At 48.1% G+C, this 21,381-nt stretch overlaps 1 protein-coding gene across 1 annotated transcript in view; it reads right to left on the bottom strand.

Annotated features, from left to right (window-relative positions):
- The window catches only part of LOC147106714 (circularly permutated Ras protein 1), a 131,277-nt gene that overhangs the window by 76,633 nt on the left and 33,263 nt on the right, over positions 1-21,381 (bottom strand). The gene's annotated exons all lie outside the window — the stretch shown is intronic.

Consider the following 21,381-nt stretch of genomic DNA (forward strand, 5'->3'; position numbering starts at 1 on the left):
TACAGAGAGAGGAACAGGAGCGAGTTACAGAGAGAGGAACAGAAGCGAGTTAAAGAGAGGAACAGGAGTGAGTTACAGAGAGGAACAGGAGCGAGTTACAGAGAGAGGAAGAGGAGTGAGTTAAAGAGAGGAACAAGAGTGAGTTACAGAGAGAGGAACAGGAGTGAGTTACAGAGAGGAACAGGAGTGAGTTACAGAGAGGAACATGAGGGAGTTGGAGAGAGAGGAACAGGAGTGAGTTACAGAGAGAGGAACAGGAGTGAGTTACAGAGAGAGGAACAGGAGCAAGTTACAGTGAGAAGAACAGGAGCGAGTTACAGAGAGAGGAAGAGGAGCGAGTTACAAAGAGAGGAACAGGAGTCAGTTACAGAGAGAGGAACAGGAGTGAGTTACAGAGAGAGGAAGAGGAGTGAGTTAGAAAGAGGAACAGGAGTCAGTTACAGAGAGAGGAACAGGAGCGAGTTACAGAGAGAGGAAAAGGAGTGAGTTACAGTGAGAGGAACAGAAGTGAGTTAGAGAGAGAGGAACAGGAGTGCGTTACAGAGAGGAGCAGGAGTGAGTTACAGAGAGGAACAGGAGCGAGTTACAGAGAGAGGAACAGGAGCGAGTTACAGAGAGAGGAACAGGAGCAAGTTACAGAGAGAGCAACAGGAGCGAGTTACAGAGAGGAACAGGAGGGAGTTACAGAGAGGAACAGGAGTGAGTTAGAGAGAGAGGAACAGGAGTGAGTTACAGAGAGGAAGAGGAGCGAGTTACAGAGAGGAACAGGAGCGAGTTACAGAGAGGAACAGGAGTGAGTTACAGAGAGGAACAGGAGTGAGTTACAGAGAGAGGAACAGGAGTGAGTTACAGAGAGAGGAACAGGAGTGAGTTACAGAGAGAGGAAGAGGAGCGAGTTAAAGAGAGAGGAACAGGAGTCAGTTACAGAGAGAGGAACAGGAGCGAGTTACAGAGAGGGGAACAGGAGTCAGTTACAGAGAGGAACAGGAGTGAGTTACAGAGAGAGGAACAGGAGCGAGGTACAGAGAGAGGAACAGGGGCGAGTTACAGAGAGGAACAGGAGTGAGTTACAGAGAGAGGATCAGGGGCGAGTTACAGAGAGGAACAGGAGCGAGTTACAGAGAGTGAACAGGAGCGAGTTACAGAGAGAGGAACAGGAGTGAGTTGCAGAGAGAGGAAGAGGAGTGAGTTACAGAGAGGAACATGAGTGACTTACAGAGAGGAACAGGAGTGAGTTACAGAGAGAGGAACAGGAGTGAGTTACAGAGAGGAACAGGAGTGAGTTACAGAGAGAGGAACAGGAGCGAGTTACAGAGAGGAACAGGAGTGAGTTACAGAGAGAGGAACAGGAGTGAGTTCCAGAGAGGAACAGGAGTGAGTTACAGAGAGAGGAACAGGAGCGAGTTACAGAGAGGAACAGGAGTGACTTACAGAGAGGAACAGGAGTGAGTTACAGGGAGAGGAACAGGAGTGAGTTACAGAGAGGAACAGGAGCGAGTTACAGAGAGGAACAGGAGTGAGTTACAGAGAGAGGAACAGGAGTGAGTTACAGAGAGGAAGAGGAGCGAGTTCCAGAGAAGAACAGGAAGGAGTTACAGAGAGGAACAGGAGCGAGATACAGAGAGCGAACAGGAGTGAGTTACAGAGAGAGTAACAGGAGCGAGTTACAGAGCGAGGAACAGGAGCGAGTTACAGAGAGGAACAGGAGTGAGTTACAGAGAGAGGAACAGGAGTGAGTTACAGAGAGGAACAGGAGTGAGTTACAGAGAGAGGAACAGGAGCGAGTTAGAGAGAGAGGAACAAGAGCGAGTTACAGAGAGAGGAACAGGAGCGAGTTACAAAGAGTGGAACAGGAGCGAGTTACAGAGAGTGGAACAGGAGTGAGTTACAGAGAGAGGAACAGGAGCAAGTTACAGAGAGGAACAGGAGCGAGTTACAGAGAGGAACAGGAGTGAGTTACAGAGAGGAACAGGAGTGAGTTACAGAGAGGAATAGGAGTGAGTTACAGAGAGAGGAACAGGAGCGATTTACACAGAGAGGAACAGGAGCGAGTTACAGTGAGAGGAACAGGAGCGAGTTACAGAGAGAGGAACAGGAGCGAGTTACAGAGAGAGGAACAGGAGTCAGTTACAGAGAGAGGAACAGGAGTGAGTTACAGAGAGAGGAAGAGGAGCGAGTTAGAGAGAGGAACGAGTCAGTTAGAGAGAGAGGAACAGGAGCGAGTTACAGAGAGATGAAAAGGAGTGAGTTACAGAGAGAGGAACAGGAGTGAGTTACAGAGAGAGGAACAGGAGTGAGTTACAGAGGGGAACAGGAGTGAGTTACAGAGAGAGGAACAAGAGCGAGTTACAGAGAGGAACAGGAGTGAGTTACAGAGAGGAACAGGAGTGAGTTACAGAGAGGAACAGGAGTGAGTTACAGAGAGGAACAGGAGTGAGTTACAGAGAGGAACAGGAACGAGTTACAGAGAGAGGAACAGGAGTGAGTTACAGAGAGAGGAACAGGAGTGAGTTACAGAGAGAGGGACAGGAGTGAGTTACAGAGAGGAACAGGAGTGAGTTACAGAGAGAGGAAGAGGAGTGAGTTACAGAGAGAACAGGAGCGAGTTACAGAGAGGAACAGGAGCGAGTTACAGAGAGAGGAAGAGGGGTGAGTTACAGAGAGGAACAGGAGTGAGTTACAGAGAGAGGAACAGGAGTGAGTTAGAGAGGAAGAGGAGCGAGTTCCAGAGAGGAACAGGAATGAGTTACAGAGAGGAACAGGAGCGAGTTACAGAGAGGAACAGGAGTGAGTTACAGAGAGAGGAACAGGAGTGAGTTACAGAGAGGAACAGGAGTGAGTTACAGAGAGAGGTACAGGAGTGAATTACAGAGAGAGGAACAGGAGTGAGTTACAGAGAGAGGAACAGGAGTGAGTTACAAAGAGGAACAGGAGTGAGTTACAGAGAGAGGAACAGGAGTGAGTTACAGAGAGGAACAGGAGTGAGTTAGAGAGAGAGGAACAGGAGCGAGTTACAGAGAGAGGAACAGCAGTGAGCTACAAAGAGAGGAACAGGAGCGAGTTACAAAGAGGAACAGGAGTGAGTTACAGAGAGAGTAACAGGAGTGAGTTACAGAGACGAACAGGAGTGAGTTAGAGAGGAACAGGAGTGAGTTACAGAGAGAAAGAGGAGCGAGTTACAGAGAGAGGAACAGGAGCTAGTTACAGCGAGAGGAACAGGAGTGAGTTACAGAGAGAGGAACAGGAGTGAGTTACAGAGAGAGGAAGAGGAGTGAGTTACAGAGAGGAACAGGAGTGAGCTACAGAGAGGAAGAGGAGCGAGTTACAGAGATAGGAACAGGAGTGAGTTACAGAGAGGAACAGGAGCGAGTTACAGAGAGAGGAAGAAGAGTGAGTTACAGAGAGCAACAGGAGCGAGTTACAGAGAGGAACAGGAGTGAGTTACAGAGAGAGGAACAGGAGTGAGTTGCAGAGAGGAACAGGAATCAGTTACAGAGAGAGGAACAGGAGCGAGTTACAGAGAGAGGAAGAGGAGCGAGTAACAGAGAGAGGAACAGGAGCGAGTTACAGAGAGAGGAACAGGAGCGAGTTACAGAGAGAGGAACAGGAGTGAGTTACAGAGAGAGGAACAGGAGTGAGTTACAGAGCGAGGAACAGGAGTGAGTTACAGAGAGGAAGAGGAGTGAGTTACAGAGAGAGGAACAGGAGTGAGTTACAGAGAGGAACAGGAATCAGTTACAGAGAGAGGAACAGGAGCGAGTTACAGAGAGAGGAACAGGAGTGAGTTACAGAGAGAGGAACAGGAGTGAGTTACAGAGCGAGGAACAGGAGTGAGTTACAGAGAGGAAGAGGAGTGAGTTAGAGAGAGAGGAAGAGGAGCGAGTTACAGAGAGGAACAGGAGCGAGTTAAAGAGAGGAACAGGAGTGAGTTACAGAGAGGAACAGGAGTGAGTGACAGAGAGGAACAGGAGTGAGTTACAGAGAGAGGAACAGGAGGGATTTACAGAGAGGAACAGGAGCGAGTTACAGAGAGGAACATGAGGGAGTTACAGACAGAGGTACAGGAGTGAGTTACAGAGAGAGGAACAGGAGTGAGTTACAGAGAGAGGAACAGGAGTGAGTTACAGAGAGGAACAGGAGTGAGTTACAGTGAGAGGAACAGGAGCGAGTTACAGAGAGAGGAACAGGAGCAAGTTACAGAGAGAGGAACAGGAGTCAGTTACAGAGAGAGGAACAGGAGCGAGTTACAGAGAGTGAACAGGAGCGAGTTACAGAGAGAGGAACAGGAGTGAGTTGCAGAGAGAGGAAGAGGAGTGAGTTACAGAGAGGAACATGAGTGACTTACAGAGAGGAACAGGAGTGAGTTACAGAGAGAGGAACAGGAGTGAGTTACAGAGAGGAACAGGAGTGACTTACAGAGAGGAACAGGAGTGAGTTACAGAGAGAGGAACAGGAGTGAGTTCCAGAGAGGAACAGGAGTGAGTTACAGAGAGAGGAACAGGACCGAGTTACAGAGAGGAACAGGAGTGACTTACAGAGAGGAACAGGAGTGAGTTACAGGGAGAGGAACAGGAGTGAGTTACAGAGAGGAACAGGAGCGAGTTACAGCGAGGAACAGGAGTGAGTTACAGAGAGAGGAACAGGAGTGAGTTACAGAGAGGAAGAGGAGCGAGTTCCAGAGAGGAACAGGAATGAGTTACAGAGAGGAACAGGAGCGAGATACAGAGAGCGAACAGGAGTGAGTTACAGAGAGAGTAACAGGAGCGAGTTACAGAGCGAGGAACAGGAGCGAGTTACAGAGAGGAACAGGAGTGAGTTACAGAGAGAGGAACAGGAGTGAGTTACAGAGAGGAACAGGAGTGAGCTACAGAGAGAGGAACAGGAGCGAGTTAGAGAGAGAGGAACAGGAGCGAGTTACAGAGAGAGGAACAGGAGCGAGTTACAGAGAGGAACAGGAGTGAGTTACAGAGAGGAACAGGAGTGAGTTACAGAGAGGAACAGGAGTGAGTTACAGAGAGAGGAACAGGGGCGAGTTACACAGAGAGGAACAGGAGCGAGTTACAGTGAGAGGAACAGGAGCGAGTTACAGAGAGAGGAACAGGAGCGAGTTAGAGAGAGGAACGAGTCAGTTAGAGAGAGAGGAACAGGAGCGAGTTACAGAGAGAGGAAAAGGAGTGAGTTACAGAGAGAGGAACAGGAGTGAGTTACAGAGAGAGGAACAGGAGTGAGTTACAGAGAGAGGAACAGGAGTGAGTTACAGAGAGGAACAGGAGTGAGTTACAGAGAGAGGAACAGGAGCGAGTTACAGAGAGGAACAGGAGTGAGTTACAGAGAGGAACAGGAGTGAGTTACAGAGAGGAACAGGAGCGAGTTACACAGAGAGGAACAGGAGTGAGTTACAGAGAGGAACAGGAGTGAGTTACAGAGAGGAACAGGAGCGAGTTACAGAGAGGAACAGGAGTGAGTTACAGAGAGGAACAGGAGTGAGTTACAGAGAGGAACAGGAGTGAGTTACAGAGAGGAACAGGATTGAGTTACAGAGAGGAACAGGAGCGAGTTACAGAGAGGAACAGGAGTGAGTTACAGAGAGGAACAGGAGCGAGTTACACAGAGAGGAACAGGAGTGAGTTACAGAGAGAGGAACAGGAGTGAGTTACAGAGAGAGGTACAGGAGTGAGTTACAGAGAGAGGAACAGGAGTGAGTTACAGAGAGGAACAGGAGCGAGTTACAGAGAGGAACAGGAGCGAGTTACAGAGAGAGGAACAGGAGCGAGTTACAGAGAGAGGAACAGGAGCGAGTTACAGAGAGAGGAACAGAAGCGAGTTAAAGAGAGGAACAGGAGTGAGTTACAGAGAGGAACAGGAGCGAGTTACAGAGAGAGGAAGAGGAGTGAGTTAAAGAGAGGAACAAGAGTGAGTTACAGAGAGAGGAACAGGAGCGAGTTACAGAGAGGAACAGGAGTGAGTTACAGAGAGGAACATGAGGGAGTTAGAGAGAGAGGAACAGGAGTGAGTTACAGAGAGAGGAACAGGAGTGAGTTACAGAGAGAGGAACAGGAGCAAGTTACAGTGAGAGGAACAGGAGTGAGTTACAGAGAGGAACAGGAGTGAGTTACAGAGAGGAACATGAGGGAGTTAGAGAGAGAGGAACAGGAGTGAGTTACAGAGAGAGGAACAGGAGTGAGTTACAGAGAGAGGAACAGGAGCGAGTTACAGAGAGAGGAAGAGGAGCGAGTTAAAAAGAGGAACAGGAGTCAGTTACAGAGAGAGGAACAGGAGTGAGTTACAGAGAGTGGAACAGGAGCGAGTTACAGAGAGAGGAACAGGAGTGAGTTACAGAGAGAGGAAGAGGAGTGAGTTACAGAGAGGAACAGGAGTGAGTTACAGAGAGAGGAACAGGAGCGAGTTACACAGAGAGGAACAGGAGCGAGTTACAGTGAGAGGAACAGGAGCGAGTTACAGAGAGAGGAACAGGAGCGAGTTACAGAGAGAGGAACAGGAGTCAGTTACAGAGAGAGGAACAGGAGTGAGTTACAGAGAGAGGAAGAGGAGCGAGTTAGAGAGAGGAACGAGTCAGTTAGAGAGAGAGGAACAGGAGCGAGTTACAGAGAGAGGAAAAGGAGTGAGTTACAGAGAGAGGAACAGGAGTGAGTTACAGAGAGAGGAACAGGAGTGAGTTACAGAGAGAGGAACAGGAGTGAGTTACAGAGAGGAACAGGAGTGAGTTACAGAGAGAGGAACAGGAGCGAGTTAGAGAGGAACAGGAGCGAGTTACAGAGAGGAACAGGAGTGAGTTACAGAGAGGAATAGGAGTGAGTTACAGAGAGGAACAGGAGCGAGTTACACAGAGAGGAACAGGAGAGAGTTACAGAGAGAGGAACAGGAGTGAGTTACAGAGAGAGGTACAGGAGTGAGTTACAGAGAGAGGAACAGGAGTGAGTTACAGAGAGGAACAGGAGCTAGTTGCAGAGAGGAACATGAGGGAGTTACAGAGAGAGGAACAGGAGTGAGTTACAGAGAGAGGAACAGGAGTGAGTTACAGCGAGAGGAACAGGAGTGAGTTACAGAGAGAGGAACAGGAGTGAGTTACAGAGAGGAACAGGAGTGAGTTACAGTGAGAGGAACAGGAGTGAGTTACAGAGAGAGGAACAGGAGCGAGTTACAGAGAGGAACAGGAGTGAGTTACAGAGAGGAACAGGAGTGACTTCCAAAGAGGAACAGGAGCGAGTTACAGAGAGGAACAGGAGCGAGTTACAGAGAGAGGAACAGGAGCGAGTTACAGAGAGAGGAACAGGAGCGAGTTACAGAGAGAGGAACAGGAGCGAGTTAGAGAGGAACAGGAGCGAGTTACAGAGAGGAACAGGAGTGAGTTACAGAGAGGAACAGGAGTGAGTTACAGAGAGGAACAGGAGCGAGTTACACAGAGAGGAACAGGAGAGAGTTACAGAGAGAGGAACAGGAGTGAGTTACAGAGAGAGGTACAGGAGTGAGTTACAGAGAGAGGAACAGGAGTGAGTTACAGAGAGGAACAGGAGCTAGTTGCAGAGAGGAACATGAGGGAGTTACAGAGAGAGGAACAGGAGTGAGTTACAGAGAGAGGAACAGGAGTGAGTTACAGCGAGAGGAACAGGAGTGAGTTACAGAGAGAGGAACAGGAGTGAGTTACAGAGAGGAACAGGAGTGAGTTACAGTGAGAGGAACAGGAGTGAGTTACAGAGAGAGGAACAGGAGCGAGTTACAGAGAGGAACAGGAGTGAGTTACAGAGAGGAACAGGAGTGACTTCCAAAGAGGAACAGGAGCGAGTTACAGAGAGGAACAGGAGCGAGTTACAGAGAGAGGAACAGGAGCGAGTTACAGAGAGAGGAACAGGAGCGAGTTACAGAGAGAGGAACAGAAGCGAGTTAAAGAGAGGAACAGGAGTGAGTTACAGAGAGGAACAGGAGCGAGTTACAGAGAGAGGAAGAGGAGTGAGTTAAAGAGAGGAACAAGAGTGAGTTACAGAGAGAGGAACAGGAGTGAGTTACAGAGAGGAACAGGAGTGAGTTACAGAGAGGAACATGAGGGAGTTGGAGAGAGAGGAACAGGAGTGAGTTACAGAGAGAGGAACAGGAGTGAGTTACAGAGAGAGGAACAGGAGCAAGTTACAGTGAGAAGAACAGGAGCGAGTTACAGAGAGAGGAAGAGGAGCGAGTTACAAAGAGAGGAACAGGAGTCAGTTACAGAGAGAGGAACAGGAGTGAGTTACAGAGAGAGGAAGAGGAGTGAGTTAGAAAGAGGAACAGGAGTCAGTTACAGAGAGAGGAACAGGAGCGAGTTACAGAGAGAGGAAAAGGAGTGAGTTACAGTGAGAGGAACAGAAGTGAGTTAGAGAGAGAGGAACAGGAGTGCGTTACAGAGAGGAGCAGGAGTGAGTTACAGAGAGGAACAGGAGCGAGTTACAGAGAGAGGAACAGGAGCGAGTTACAGAGAGAGGAACAGGAGCAAGTTACAGAGAGAGCAACAGGAGCGAGTTACAGAGAGGAACAGGAGGGAGTTACAGAGAGGAACAGGAGTGAGTTAGAGAGAGAGGAACAGGAGTGAGTTACAGAGAGGAAGAGGAGCGAGTTACAGAGAGGAACAGGAGCGAGTTACAGAGAGGAACAGGAGTGAGTTACAGAGAGGAACAGGAGTGTGTTACAGAGAGAGGAACAGGAGTGAGTTACAGAGAGAGGAACAGGAGTGAGTTACAGAGAGAGGAAGAGGAGCGAGTTAAAGAGAGAGGAACAGGAGTCAGTTACAGAGAGAGGAACAGGAGCGAGTTACAGAGAGGGGAGCAGGAGTCAGTTACAGAGAGGAACAGGAGTGAGTTACAGAGAGAGGAACAGGAGCGAGGTACAGAGAGAGGAACAGGGGCGAGTTACAGAGAGGAACAGGAGTGAGTTACAGAGAGAGGATCAGGGGCGAGTTACAGAGAGGAACAGGAGCGAGTTACAGAGAGTGAACAGGAGCGAGTTACAGAGAGAGGAACAGGAGTGAGTTGCAGAGAGAGGAAGAGGAGTGAGTTACAGAGAGGAACATGAGTGACTTACAGAGAGGAACAGGAGTGAGTTACAGAGAGAGGAACAGGAGTGAGTTACAGAGAGGAACAGGAGTGAGTTACAGAGAGAGGAACAGGAGCGAGTTACAGAGAGGAACAGGAGTGAGTTACAGAGAGAGGAACAGGAGTGAGTTCCAGAGAGGAACAGGAGTGAGTTACAGAGAGAGGAACAGGAGCGAGTTACAGAGAGGAACAGGAGTGACTTACAGAGAGGAACAGGAGTGAGTTACAGGGAGAGGAACAGGAGTGAGTTACAGAGAGGAACAGGAGCGAGTTACAGAGAGGAACAGGAGTGAGTTACAGAGAGAGGAACAGGAGTGAGTTACAGAGAGGAAGAGGAGCGAGTTCCAGAGAAGAACAGGAAGGAGTTACAGAGAGGAACAGGAGCGAGATACAGAGAGCGAACAGGAGTGAGTTACAGAGAGAGTAACAGGAGCGAGTTACAGAGCGAGGAACAGGAGCGAGTTACAGAGAGGAACAGGAGTGAGTTACAGAGAGAGGAACAGGAGTGAGTTACAGAGAGGAACAGGAGTGAGTTACAGAGAGAGGAACAGGAGCGAGTTAGAGAGAGAGGAACAAGAGCGAGTTACAGAGAGAGGAACAGGAGCGAGTTACAAAGAGTGGAACAGGAGCGAGTTACAGAGAGTGGAACAGGAGTGAGTTACAGAGAGAGGAACAGGAGCAAGTTACAGAGAGGAACAGGAGCGAGTTACAGAGAGGAACAGGAGTGAGTTACAGAGAGGAACAGGAGTGAGTTACAGAGAGGAATAGGAGTGAGTTACAGAGAGAGGAACAGGAGCGATTTACACAGAGAGGAACAGGAGCGAGTTACAGTGAGAGGAACAGGAGCGAGTTACAGAGAGAGGAACAGGAGCGAGTTACAGAGAGAGGAACAGGAGTCAGTTACAGAGAGAGGAACAGGAGTGAGTTACAGAGAGAGGAAGAGGAGCGAGTTAGAGAGAGGAACGAGTCAGTTAGAGAGAGAGGAACAGGAGCGAGTTACAGAGAGATGAAAAGGAGTGAGTTACAGAGAGAGGAACAGGAGTGAGTTACAGAGAGAGGAACAGGAGTGAGTTACAGAGGGGAACAGGAGTGAGTTACAGAGAGAGGAACAAGAGCGAGTTACAGAGAGGAACAGGAGTGAGTTACAGAGAGGAACAGGAGTGAGTTACAGAGAGGAACAGGAGTGAGTTACAGAGAGGAACAGGAGTGAGTTACAGAGAGGAACAGGAACGAGTTACAGAGAGAGGAACAGGAGTGAGTTACAGAGAGAGGTACAGGAGTGAGTTACAGAGAGAGGAACAGGAGTGAGTTACAGAGAGGAACAGGAGCTAGTTACAGAGAGGAACATGAGGGAGTTACAGAGAGAGGAACAGGAGTGAGTTACAGAGAGAGGAACAGGAGTGAGTTACAGCGAGAGGAACAGGAGTGAGTTACAGAGAGAGGAACAGGAGTGAGTTACAGAGACAGGAACAGGAGTGAGTTACAGAGAGAGGAACAGGAGTGAGTTTCAGAGAGGAACAGGAGTGAGTTACAGTGAGAGGAACAGGAGTGAGTTACAGAGAGAGGAAGAGGAGCGAGTTACAGAGAGAGGAACAGGAGTCAGTTACAGAGAGAGGAACAGGAGTGAGTTACAGAGAGGAACAGGAGTGAGTTACAGAGAGAGGAAGAGGAGCGAGTTAAAGAGAGGAACAGGAGTGAGTTACAGAGAGGAACAGGAGCGAGTTACAGAGAGAGGAAGAGGAGTGAGTTAAAGAGAGGAACAGGAGTGAGTTACAGAGAGAGGAACAGGAGCGAGTTACAGAGAGGAACAGGAGTGAGTTACAGAGAGGAACATGAGGGAGTTAGAGAGAGAGGAACAGGAGTGAGTTACAGAGAGAGGAACAGGAGTGAGTTATAGAGAGAGGAACAGGAGCAAGTTACAGTGAGAGGAACAGGAGCGAGTTACAGAGAGGAAGAGGAGCGAGTTACAGAGAGAGGAACAGGAGTCAGTTACAGAGAGAGGAACAGGAGCGAGTTAGAAAGAGGAACAGGAGTCAGTTACAGAGAGAGGAACAGGAGCGAGTTAGAAAGAGGAACAGGAGTCAGTTACAGAGAGAGGAACAGGAGCGAGTTACAGAGAGAGGAAAAGGAGTGAGTTACAGTGAGAGGAACAGGAGTGAGTTAGAGAGAGAGGAACAGGAGTGCGTTACAGAGAGGAACAGGAGCGAGTTACAGAGAGGAACAGGAGTGAGTTAGAGAGAGAGGAACAGGAGTGAGTTACAGAGAGAGGAACAGGAGCAAGTTACAGAGAGAGCAACAGGAGCGAGTTACAGAGAGGAACAGGAGTGAGTTAGAGAGAGAGGAACAGGAGTGAGTTACAGAGAGGAACAGGAGCGAGTTACAGAGAGGAACAGGAGCGAGTTACAGAGAGAGGAACAGGAGCGAGTTACAGAGAGAGGAACAGGAGCGAGTTACAGAGAGGAACAGGAGTAAGTTACAGAGAGAGGAAGAGGAGCGAGTTACAGAGAGGGGAACAGGAGCGAGTTACAGAGAGGAACAGGAGCGAGGTACAGAGAGGAACAGGAGCGAGGTACAGAGAGGAACAGGAGTGAGTTACAGAGGGGAACAGGAGTGAGTTACAGAGAGAGGATCAGGGGCGAGTTACAGAGAGGAACAGGAGCGAGTTACAGAGAGGAACAGGAGTGAGTTACAGAGAGACGTACAGTAGTGAGTTACAGGGAGAGGAACAGGAGTGAGTTACAGAGAGAGGAACAGGAGTGAGTTGCAGAGAGAAAGTACATGAGTGAGTTACAGAGAGGAACAGGAGTGAGTTACAGAGAGAGGAACAGGAGCGAGGTACAGAGAGAGGAACAGGGGCGAGTTACAGAGAGGAACAGGAGTGAGTTACAGAGAGAGGATCAGGGGCGAGTTACAGAGAGGAACAGGAGCGAGTTACAGAGAGGAACAGGAGTGAGTTACAGAGAGACGTACAGGAGTGAGTTACAGAGAGAGGAACAGGAGTGAGTTACAGAGAGAGGAACAGGAGCGAGTTACAGACAGAGGAACAGGAGTGAGTTACAGAGAGGAACAGGAGTGAGCTGGAGAGAGAGGAACAGGAGCGAGTTACAGACAGAGGAACAGGAGTGAGTTACAGAGAGGAAGAGGAGCGAGTTACAGAGAGAGGAACAGGAGCGAGTTACAGCGAGAGGAACAGGAGTGAGTTACAGAGAGAGGAACAGGAGTGAGTTACAGAGAGGAACAGGAATGAGTTACAGAGAGGAACAGGAGTGAGTTACAGAGAGAGGAACAGGAGCGAGTTACAGAGAGGAACAGGAATGAGTTACAGAGAGAGGAACAGGAGTGAGTTACAGAGAGGAACAGGAGTGAGTTAGAGAGAGAGGAACAGGAGTGAGTTACCGAGAGAGGAACAGGAGTGAGTTACAGAGAGCAACAGGAGTGAGTTAGAGAGAGAGGAACAGGAGTGAGTTACAGAGAGGAAGAGGAGCGAGTTACAGAGAGAGGAACAGGAGCGAGTTACAGCGAGAGGAACAGGAGTGAGTTACAGAGAGAGGAACAGGAGTGAGTTACAGAGGGAGGAAGTGGAGTGAGTTCCAGAGAGGAACAGGAGTGAGTTACAGAGAGAAAGGGGAGCGAGTTACAGAGAGAGGAACAGGAGTGAGTTACAGAGAGGAAGAGGAGTTACAGAGAGAGGAACAGGAGTGAGTTACAGAGAGAGGAACAGGAGCGAGTTACAGAGAGAGGAACAGGAGCGAGTTACAGAGAGAGGAACAGAAGCGAGTTACAGAGGGAGGAACAGGAGCGAGTTACAGAGAGGGGAAGAGGAGCAAGTTACAGAGAGGAAGAGGACTGAGTAACAGAGAGGAAGAGAAGCGAGTTACAGAGAGGAAGTGGAGTGAGTTACAGAGAGAGGAACAGGAGTTAGTTACAGAGAGGAAGAGGAGTGAGTTACAGAGAGAGGAACAGGAGTGAGTTACAGAGAGAGGAACAGGAGTGAGTTACAGAGAGAGGAACAGGAGCGAGTTACAGAGAGAGGAACAGGAGTGAGTTAGAGAGAGAGGAACAGGAGCGAGTTACAGTGAGAGGAACAGGAGTGAGTTACAGAGAGAGGAACAGGAGTGAGTTACAGAGAGAGGAACAAGAGTGAGTTACAGAGAGAAGAACAGGAGTGAGTTACAGAGAGGAAGAGGAGCGAGTTACAGAGAGGAAGAGGATCGAGTTACAGAGAGGAAGAGGAGCGAGTTACAGAGAGGAGGAGGAGCAAGTTACAGAGAGGAAGAGGAGCGAGTTACAGAGAGAGGAAGAGGAGCGAGTTACAGAGAGAGGAAGAGGAGCGAGTTACAGAGAGGAAGAGGAGCGAGTTACAGAGAGGAAGAGGAGTGAGTTACAGAGAGAGGAACCGGAGTGAGTTACAGAGAGAGGAACAGGAGCGAGTTACAGAGAGAGGAACAGGAGTGAGTTACAGAGAGGAAGAGGAGCGAGTTATAGAGAGGAAGAGGATCGAGTTACAGAGAGGAAGAGGAGTGAGTTACAGAGAGAGGAACAGGAGTGAGTTACAGAGAGAGGAACAGGAGCGAGTTACAGTGAGAGGAACAAGAGTGAGTTGCAGAGAGAGGAACAGGAGTGAGTTACAGAGATAGGAACAGGAGTGAGTTAGAGAGAGAGGAACACGAGTGAGTTACAGAGAGAGGAACAGGAGCGAGTTACAGAGAGAGGAACAGGAGCGAGTTACAGAGAGAGGAACAGGAGCGAGTTACAGAGAGAGGAACAGGAGCGAGTTACAGAGAGAGGAACAGGAGTGAGTTACAGAGAGAGGAACAGGAGCGAGTTACAGAGAGAGGAACAGGAGCGAGTTACAGAGAGAGGAACAGGAGTGAGTTACAGAGAGAGGAACAGGAGCGAGTTACAGTGAGAGGAACAAGAGTGAGTTACAGAGAGAGGAACAGGAGTGAGGTACAGAGAGGGGAACAGGAGGGAGTTACAGAGAGGGGAACAGGAGTGAGTTACAGAGAGGGGAACAGGAGTGAGTTACAGAGAGAGGAACAGGAGCGAGTGACCGTGAGAGCAACAAGAGTGAGTTACAGAGAGAGGAACAGGAGTGAGTTACAGAGAGGAACAGGAGTGAGTTACAGAGAGAGGAACAGGAGTGAGTTACAGAGAGAGGAACAGGAGTGAGTTACAGAGAGAGGAACAGGACTGAGTTACAGAGAGGGGAAGAGGAGCAAGTTACAGAGAGAGGAACAGGAGTGAGTTACAGAGGGAGGAACAGGAGTGAGTTACAGAGAGAGGAACAGGAGTGAGTTACAGAGAGAGGAACAGGAGTGAGTTACAGAGAGAGGAACAGGAGCGAGTTACAGAGAGAGGAACAAGAGCGAGTTACAGAGAGGAACAGGAGTGAGTTACAGAGAGGAACAGGAGTGAGTTACAGAGAGGAACAGGAGTGAGTTACAGAGAGAGGAACAGGAGTGAGTTACAGAGAGAGGAACAGGAGCGAGTTACAGAGAGGAAGAGGATCGAGTTACAGAGAGGAAGAGGAGCGAGTTACAGAGAGGAAGAGGAGCGAGTTACAGAGAGAGGAACAGGAGTGAGTTACAGAGTGAGGAACAGGAGTGAGTTACAGAGAGGGGAACAGGAGTGAGTTACAGTGAGAGGAACAGGAGCGAGTTACAGTGAGAGGAACAAGAGTGAGTTACAGAGAGGAAGAGGAGTGAGTTACAGAGAGGAAGAGGAGTTCTCAGAACGGCAGCGGCGGGAATCCGAGCGGTAGCGACCTATAAAAGGTAAGACCGAGGCGCGGGTAGGCCTCAGTGCGGCAGTGGCGGGAATCCGAGCGGCAGCAACCTATTAAAGGTAAGCCCGAGGCGTGAGGAGGCTTCAGAGCGGCAGCAGCGGGAATCCGAGCGGCAGCGACCTCTAAAAGGTAAGCCCGAGGTGTGGGTAGGTCTCAGAGCGGCAGCGGCGGGAATCCGAGCGGCGGCAGTATTTAAGGTGAGCCCGAATCGCGGGTAGGCCTCAGAGCGGCAGCGGCGGGAATCCGAGCGGCAGCGACCTATAAAAGGTAAGCCCGAGGCGTGGGTAGGCATACCAACTCCAATCTCAGAGGGAGAGAAGTAAAAAGTAATCGAGGTGTGACGTCACCACAAAGCAGGTAAGTGATTGGTTGGGAGTATTTCTCTCTTTTTTAAAACTTTAACTCTGTGGTTTATAGTTTTTAAGGTCTCTGTGGTGTCGCGGGACAGTTTGTAAACCAGGGCCCTTAAATATATCATTTAAAAATAATAATAATAAATGTAATTAATTACATAGAATGGGAGAGCAGGTGATGTGTTACTGCTGCAATATGTGAGAGCTGGTGGACACCATTGATGTTCACAATGATCACATTTGCAGTAAGTGTTGGCTGCTCGAGGAATGCCGGCTCCGTGTTGATGAGCTGGAGTCCGAGCTTCAAACACTGCGACACATCAGGGAGGGGGAGAGTTACCAGGAAGTAGTCACACCAATTAGATTAACTAATTCAGATGTAGTCCGTGGTCAGGGACAGGAGGGTGTGACTATGAGTGAGGCAGGTACGGGGATCCAGGAGGTAGTGTTGGAGGAGCCGCAGCCCTTGCTCTTGTCCAACAGGTTCGAGGCTCTTACTCCCTGTGGGGACGGGAGCGAGGACTGCAGGGAGGATGAGCAACCTGGCCACAGCACCGTGGAACAAGGGGCCATTCAAGTGGGGGGAGTAAAAAGAAATGTTGTAGTGGTAGGGGATAGTATCATTTGGGGGGATAGATAGGGTTCTTTGCAGCCGAGAGCGAGAGTCCCGAAGGCTGTGTTGCCTGCCCGGTGCCAGGGTTAAGAACATCTCCTCTGGGCTGGAGAGAAACTTGGAGTGGGAGGGGGAGGATCCAGTTGTCGTGGTCCATGTTGGTACCAACGACATAGATAGGACAAGGAAAGAGGTTCTGCTGAGGGAGTATGAGCAGCTAGGGGCCAAATTAAAAAACAGAACCACTAGGGTAATAATCTCTGGATTATTACCTGAGCCACTAGCAAATTTGGCTACGGTAAATAAAATCAGAGAGTTAAATGCGTGGTTCAAAGACTGGTGTGGGAGAAATGGGTTTTGCTTCTTGGGACACTGGCACCAGTACTGGGACAGGAGAGAGCTGTTCCGTTGGGACGGACTTCACTTGGCCAGTGTTGGGACTACAATCCTGGCGAATCAAATAACTAGGGCTGTAGAGAGGGCTTTAAACTAATTAGTGGGGGGGGGGGGAGGTTTCAAGAGAGCAAAAAATAAAAATGTCAGCGGAGAAGGCAATAGAGCAAGGTAACAGTGGGGGAATTAAAAACCAGAGCGTGTCAGGAAGGGACAGAATGTATAAAGATAAAGGTAAAATAGTAAAGGGGGTAAAAGCAGGAATAAATTGTCACAAAACATATTTAAAAGTTCTTTATCTGAATGCAGGCAGCATTCGTAACAAAATAGACGAGTTGACGGTACAAATAATTACACATGGGTATGATCTGGTGGCCATTACAGAAACATGGCTGCAAGGTGACCATGACTGGGAACTAAACATCCAGGGGTATTTGACAATTAGGAAGGACAGACAGGAAGGAAAGGGAGGTGGGGTGGCTATGTTAATAAAGGATGGAATCACTGCAATAGTGAGAAATGATATTGGGTCAAAGGATCAGGATAGTGAAACAGTTTGGGTGGAGATAAGGAATAATAAGGGGAAAAAAACACCAGTGGGCGTAGTCTATAGGCCTCCTAACAGTTGCAACTCTGTTGGTCGGAGTATAAATCAGGAAATAGTTGGGGCTTGTAATAAGGGAACAGCTATAATCATGGGGGATTTTAACTTTCATATTGACTGGACAAATCAAATTGGGCAGGGCAGCCTTGAGGAAGAGTTCATAGAGTGCATTAGGGACGGATTCCTTGAGCAGTATGTTACTGAACCAACCAGGGGGCAGGCAATCTTAGATCTGGTCCTGTGTAATGAGACAGGATTAATAAAAAATGTCCTAGTAAAGGATCCCCTTGGAATGAGTGACCATAACATGGTTGAATTCCAAATTCAGTTGGAGGGTGAGAGAGTTGGATCTCAAACCAGCGTACTAAGCTTAAATAAAGGAGACTATGAAGGTATGAGAGCAGAGTTGACTAAAGTGGACTGGGAAAATAGATTAAGGTGTAAGACAGTACATGAGCAGTGGTGTACATTCAAGGAGATATTTCACAACTTTCAAGAAAAATATATTCCACTGAGGAAAAAGGGGCGTAAAAGAAAAGACAGCCATCCGTGGCTAAGTAAAGTAATAAAGGATAGTATCCGACTGAAAACAAGGGCATATAAAGTAGCCAAATCTAGTGGGAGGATAGAAGATTGGGAAGCATTTAAAAGCCAGTAAAGAATAACTAAAAGATTAATTAAGAAAGGGAAGATAGATTATGAAAGTAAACTGGCAAAAATATAAAAACAGATAGCAAGAGTTTCTACAGTTATATAAAAAGTAAAAGGGTGGCTGAAGTGAATGTTGGTCCCTTAGAGGACGAGACCGGGAAATTAGTGGTGGGGAACATGGAGATGGCAAAAACGCTGAACAAATATTTTGTATCAGTCTTTACAGTAGAGAACACTAAAAATATCCCAACACTGGACAAACAGGGGGCTATGGGGGGGGAGGAGCTAAACACGATTAAAATCACTAAGGAGGTGGTACTCGGTAAGATAATGGGACTAAAGGCGGATAAATCCCCTGGACCTGATGGCTTACATCCTAGGGTCTTGAGAGAAGTAGCGGTAGGGATTGTGGATGCATTAGTGGTAATTTTCCAAAACTCCCTGGATTCAGGAAAGGTCCCAGCAGATTGGAAAACTGCTAATGTAATGCCCTTATTTAAAAAAGGGAAGTAGACAAAAGGCTGGAAACTATAGACCAGTTAGCCTAACATCCGTGGTTGGTAAAATGTTGGAGTCCATTATTAAGGAAGCAGTAACAGGACATTTGGATAAGCATAATTTAATCGGACAGAGTCAGCATGGTTTTATGAAGGGGAAGTCATGTTTGACAAATTTGCTCGAATTCTTTGAGGACGTAACAAACAGGGTGGATAAAGGAGAACCAGTGGATGTGGTGTATTTGAACTTCCAAAAGGCATTTGACAAGGTGCCACACAAAAGATTACTGCACAAGATAAAAAATCACAGGATTGGGGGTAATATACTGGCATGGGTGGAAGATTGGCTATCTAACAGAAAACAGAGAGTTGGGATAAATGGTTCATTCTCGGGTTGGCAATCAGTGACTAGTGGTGTTCCGCAGGGGTCAGTGCTGGGACCCCAACTCTTTACAATCTATATTAATGATTTGGAGGAAGGGACCGAGTGCAACGTATCCAAGTTTGCTGACGATACAAAGATGGGAGGGAAAGCAGTGAGTGAGGAGGACATAAAAAACCTGCAAAAGGACATAGACAGGCTAAGTGAGTGGGCAGAAATTTGGCAGATGGAATATAATGTTGGAAAGTGTGAGGTTATGCACTTTGGCAGAAAAAATCAAAGAGCAAGTTATTATCTAAATGGAGAGAAACTGCAAAGTGCTACAGTACAAAGGGATCTGGGGGTCCTGGTGCATGAAACACAGAAGGTTAGTATGCAGGTACAGCAGGTGATCAGGAAGGCCAATGGAATCTTGGCTTTTATTGCAAGTGGGATGGAGTATAAAAGCAGGGAAGTCTTGCTTCAGTTATACAGGGTACTGATGAGGCCACACCTGGAATACTGCGTACAGTTTTGGTTTCCATATTTAAGAAAAGGTATACTTGCTCTCGAGGCAGTTCAGAGAAGGTTCACTCGGTTGATTCCGGAGATGAGGGGGTTGACTTATGGAGGAAAGGTTGAGTAGGTTGGGACTCTACTCATTGGAATTCAGAAGAATGAGAGGCAATCTTATCGAAACATATAAGATTGTGAGGGGGCTTGATTGGGTGGATGCGGTGAGGATGTTTCCACTGATGGGTGAGACTAGAACTAGGGGGCATAATCTTAGAATGAGGGGCTGCCCTTTCAAAACGGAGATGAGAAACTTCTCCACTCAGAGGGTAGTAAATCTATGGAATTTGCTGCCTCAGAGAGCTGTGGAAGCTGCGACATTAAATACATTTAAAACGGAGATAGACAGTTTCCTAGCTGATAAGGGAATTAGGGGTTACAGGGAGCGGGCAGGGAAGTGGACCTGAGTCTAAGTTCGGATCAGCCATGATCCCATTGAATGGCGGAGCAGGCCCGAGGGGCCGTATGGCCAACTCCTGCTCCTATTTCTTATGTTCTTATGTCTTATGAGTTACAGAGAGGAAGAGGCGTGCTCAAATAATGACTACTGGGCGGGAGTCAAAATCGTGGGAGTGAGTTACAGACTGGAATCTAATCAAGAGGTTCCTACTGTTTCTATATCGAAAAATGGATACATGAGAGTGAATTATGGGCTGGAATCTAATGAAGGTTTTTTTTTACATGGCAAGGCCAGTATTTATTGCCCATCCCTAATTGCCCTTGAGAAGGTGGTGGTGAGCCGCCTTCTTGAACTGCTGCTGTCCGTGTGGCGAAGGTACTCCCACAGTACTGTTTGGAAGGGAGTTCCAGGATTTTGACCCAGCAACGATGAAGGAACTGCCATGTACTTCCAAATCAGGATGGTATGTGACTTGGAGGGGAACTTGGAGGTGGCGGTGTTCCCATGCGCCTGCTGCCCATGTCCTTCTAGGTGGAAGAGGTCGCGGATTTGGGAGGTGCTGCCGAAGAAGCCTTGGCGAGTTGCTGCAGTTCATCTTGTAGATGGTACACACTGCAGCCATGGTACACCGGTCGTGGAGGGAGTGAATGTTTAAGGTGGTAGATGGGGTGCCAATCAAGTGGGCTGCTTTGTCCTGGATGGTGTTGAGCTTCTTGAGTGTTGTTGGAGCTGCACTCCTCCAGGCAAGTGGAGAGTATTCCATTACACTCCTTACTTGTGCCTTGTAGATTGTGGAAAGGCTTTGGGGAGTCAGGAGGTGAGACACTCGCCACAGAATACCCAGCCTCTGACCTGCTCTTGTAGCCACAGTATTTATGTGGCTGATCCAGTTCAGTTTCTGGTCAATGGTGACCCCCAGGATGTTGATGGTGGGGGGTTGTCCCAAAGGCAGTGCTTTTTTAAATAGCTTAATACCAAATATTTAACTTTAATGTTATTTTGAATATTTTTGTTTTTCATATATAGCCAAGTCTAACTTATCCACCAACTGCTTGTGAATCTATTAGTGATACTGTAGGGTATCCAGTCCTAGACTGTGCAACAGCAGTGTGGGCATTGATGGTGAAACATTCAAATTCAAGTTAGGAACAATAAGAGAAAGTCAGGCAGAATATTTTTGCCCGAATAGTAATCAGATTTTAAAATAAGTTACCAAAAAAGGCCATCGAAGTGGGTGGTACAAATGTATCCAAGGGTCTGCTGGTTGATATGTTAAGAAGGTATAAGGGTTGATCAAACAAAAATGGACAAGCTGGTTGGAACTAATCTCTTTTCCAGAGGCCAACCTCAATTACACAGCCTAGTGCTAGTCAACAATGGATATTCCTCCCTACAGGCCCTAATTCAGTTATCAGTCATTGAACAGTGTCGAGAATTTGTTTATTTTGATGTTTGTACACACAGGGCTTTCACAGTTGGAGTTGGAACTGCAGCAGCTGAAGGACGACTGATCTCATGCTGCAATCAGCTCACCAGGATGCAGGTGGCTAAACACTTCCTGTTGGCACTGATGCTTCAGTAAACTCGAAAAAAATCACAACGACTGAAAAGGATTTTAATGAGAGACCTAAATAAATCTGATTTTAAGACAACAACCAGTAGATTCAGAGCAGGATAATGGGGGTCTACAAGAGAGCAAGGAGGGAAGTGTTGAGGGGGAATGTGACACCTTAGGTCCTGAAATGAAGTAGCCACAAATGGATATTTGAATAACTGAGAAACCTAGTGGCCAATTATTGAATGTCCTTTGTATCACTATCCTCTCCCTGTCCCCTTTCTGTTCCGAAAGTCCTAATGCTTTGCTGGGGGATGGTTTGACAGATATTGGGAATCCTATGATGCATTGGCCAGTATGGCATTTTACATAAGCCCAAACAGTAAGTGCTCCAGACTATTTGACCATGGGGAGCATCAAGTCCCAGACCAATCTTGCCTTCATTTGAACTCCACATAAGTGCACTTCCTAGTTGGGCTCAATCGATAGTGGTCAGGAGTGAGTACAAGGCTG

This window comes from Somniosus microcephalus, chromosome 15 (genome assembly GCF_052327205.1).
Source record: "Somniosus microcephalus isolate GS21.2 chromosome 15, FLI_Smic_1.0, whole genome shotgun sequence".
Taxonomy (NCBI): domain Eukaryota; kingdom Metazoa; phylum Chordata; class Chondrichthyes; order Squaliformes; family Somniosidae; genus Somniosus; species Somniosus microcephalus.